This window comes from Grammomys surdaster, unplaced genomic scaffold (genome assembly GCF_004785775.1).
Source record: "Grammomys surdaster isolate TR1022 unplaced genomic scaffold, NIH_TR_1.0 185, whole genome shotgun sequence".
Taxonomy (NCBI): domain Eukaryota; kingdom Metazoa; phylum Chordata; class Mammalia; order Rodentia; family Muridae; genus Grammomys; species Grammomys surdaster.
The window spans coordinates 1,433,418-1,436,709 of NW_021604630.1; the positions used below are offsets into that span (position 1 = coordinate 1,433,418).

Here is a 3,292-nt window from a genome sequence, read left to right on the forward strand (position 1 = left end):
CATATATATTTTATATATATATATATATATATATATATATATATATATATGCCTGTGCATACTGTATATATATACATATATATTGCATGCACATACACACATACACACATTTTTACTAGTATATGCAGGTGCCTGTGCATGTATATGTATCACCTAAGTGCCAGTGCCTGTGGTGGCTAGATGACGTCCAACCCCTTTGAGCTGGAAGTCAAAGGTGGCTGCTAAGTGCTTCATAGGGGAGCTGGGAACCAAACCCAAAAGGAACCTCAGTAAGAGAGGTGCTCTTAGTCACCTCTCAGTCCCCTTCCCATATTTGGGGAAGAACCTCTTCTAAGCTCTGTGCACAGTTGCTGTCTTTATTGTAGCAGGTGCTTGCTGGCGTGCACAGCCTGGACTGGTCGTGTTGTTTGAAAACCGTCTGTTATTTAGGCTTCCAGTGGCAATCACGAATGAGTAAGGATTCCAGCACTCGGTCTGACAAAGCACTTTCTGTTCTATGCACGGTTTTTGGTGCTGCTCTGCCTTCCGGTTAGCAACAGGGGCCTATGGTGATAGACAGGGATTCTTGCTCTTATCCATTGTGTAGACTTGGTGTTTCTTCTCATCTGTTCCGGGCAGCCTGTACCATTGATTACTGTTGTTTTCAAAGGCAATTACTTTGAATTCAGCGACTGGTCCAGCGCATGCGCATGCGCAGAAGGCAGCGGGCGGTGGGCTGGCAGCGGCGGAAGAGCGTCGGAGCCGCGGGCGGTCAGGAATTTGACACCGGGGCATGAATTTTAAGCTTTTTGGCTCTAAGCCGCGTTAGCTGGAAGAGCAATGGCTGCGGCTGCAGCAGCTTCTCACCTGAACCTGGATGCTCTCCGGGAAGTGTTAGAATGCCCCATCTGCATGGAGTCCTTCACGGAAGAGCAGCTGCGGCCCAAGCTGCTGCACTGTGGCCATACCATCTGCCGCCAGTGTCTGGAGAAGCTCCTGGCCAGCAGCATCAATGGTGTCCGCTGTCCCTTTTGCAGCAAGATTACTCGCATCACCAGCCTGACCCAGCTGACCGACAACCTGACCGTGCTGAAGATCATTGACACCGCTGAGCTCAGTGAGGCCGTCGGGATGCTCATGTGCCGAGCCTGCGGCCGGCGGCTGCCTCGGCAATTCTGCCGAAGCTGTTGCTTGGTGTTGTGTGAACCCTGCCGGGAGGCAGATCACCAACCTCCTGACCACTGCACACTTCCTGTCAAGGAGGCAGCTGAGGAACGGAGGAGGGACTTCGGGGAGAAGTTGACTCGCCTAAAGGAACTTACTGGAGAGCTGCAGAGGAGGAAAGCAGCCTTGGAGGGTGTCTCCAGGAATCTTCAGGCAAGGTATAAGGCTGTTCTTCAAGAATATGGCCGTGAGGAGCGCAGGATCCAGGAACAGCTAGCCCGCTCTCGGAAGTTCTTCACGGCTTCTTTGGCTGAGGTTGAGAAGTCCAACAGTCAAGTGGTAGAGGAACAGAGCTACCTACTCAACATTGCGGAGGTCCAGGCCCTGTCTCTCTGTGACTACTTTCTAGCTAAGATCAAGCAAGCTGATGTAGCAATCCTGGAGGAGACAGCAGATGAGGAGGAGCCAGAGTTCACAGCCAGCCTGCCCCGGGAGCTTACCCTGCAAGATGTGGAGCTTCTTAAAGTAGGGCATGCTGGTCCTCTGCAAATTGGCCAGGCTGTTAAGAAACCCCAGAAGGTTAACATGGAAGCCTCCCGCGCAGTGGAGGAAGGAGCCGCATCTTCTGCCTCAGCCTCTGTAACCTGTAGAGAGGCCTGCGAAACAGCGAAGTTCTGAGGCAACCTCCAGTATCCAACGGCGTCTGTGTCTCAAGAAGATGGGGGCGAAAGGCAGCACTCCAGGCATGTTCAATTTTCCAGTCAATCTCTACGTGACCAGTCAGATAGTTGCCCACTGGAGCAACTATCGCATACAAGTGTTCAACCTCAAAGGCTTTTTGGAGGAAATCGGCCGCAGTCCCGGTGGCATCGACAGCTTCTGGCTAAGCTTTCTTGGAGCCGACTTCCCCAATCTCACTCCTCTTTCAGTGGCCATGGACTGCCATGGACTGATTGGTGTCACTGATGGCTATGACAACTCCCTTAAAGTCTATACCTTGTATGTGACCTGTCACAGGAGCCGGCTGAGCAAACCATGGGGCATCATAGCCTTACCTTCTGGCCAGTTCGTGTTGACTGACATGGAAGGCGGGAAACACTGGTGTTTCACTGTAGACCGAGGAGCAGGAGTAGTCAAATACAGCTGCCTCTGCCGTGCTGTGAGGCCCAAGTTTGTCATCTGTGATGCCGAAGACACAGTCGACTTCACCCAAGGCTTGGGTCTCAATGTGGAGAACCGACAGGATGGATGACCACCATCTGGAGGGTGGCTTCTCCATCAGCTCTGTGGGCCCTAACGGGCAGCTGGGCTGTCAGATCGTCACTTCTTCTCCGAGAATGAAGATTTCCTCTGCTGCATCGCTGGCGTGTGTGTGGATGCTCGGGGTGACCTCATGGTCACTGATAGCAGCTGGAAAGAAATTCTCCATTTTCCCAAGGGTGGTGGCTACAGTGTCCTTATTCGAGAGGACCTTTACCTATCCAGTGGCCATCGCCCTCACACCCAAGGGACAGCTGCTGGTCTTGGACTGTTGGGATCACTGCGTCAAGATCTACAGCTGCCATCTGAGAAGATATCTCACCCCTTAAAAGATGAGAAATACCAGTTTTTTCTTTCCCCCAACCGAGTTCCCTTCCCCTTCCTTCGTTGTTGATGGTGCTGTAGAGTAGATGTGTCCTGTGTCCTGATGGTTGCTCTAGAATTGTAGAAGCTCTAGTTTTCAGTGATTTTGTTTGTTATGGCCCCCTTCCCCTTTCCCCCTCCCCTTCCTTCCTTCTAAATTTAGAGCTTAGAGCTTTAACAGGTACCTTATCCAAATAGAATAAATGATGACGCTCTTAGCAGAAGTTGCTTAGAAGTTAGGCACTTCCGAGGCTTTAGTAAAGAAACGACTTCAGCCCTTTGGCCTTGTGTTTGAAATTTGTATTGGTACTGAGTAGTTATTGATCTTTCCCTTTGGACTCTGAGGTCCCAAGTCTGCTGTCACCTTCCTGTTACAGTGTGCTTCATCTGTGGAGTTAACTCTGGCTGCATTCTGTGTGCATGCTCCAGTGGGATCTGCTTGACCCTTCAGTGATATTATATCTCCGTAGCATGGTGTCTCCTTTGATCACCTTTACCAGTGTGAGAATGGATCATTAAGTGCCAC

General features: G+C 50.9%; 1 pseudogene; it reads left to right on the forward strand.

Moving 5' to 3' along the window:
* Positions 1-740: 740 nt before the first annotated feature.
* On the forward strand, positions 741-3,048 carry LOC114621953 (annotated as a pseudogene).
* The last annotated feature ends 244 nt before the right edge of the window (positions 3,049-3,292 follow it).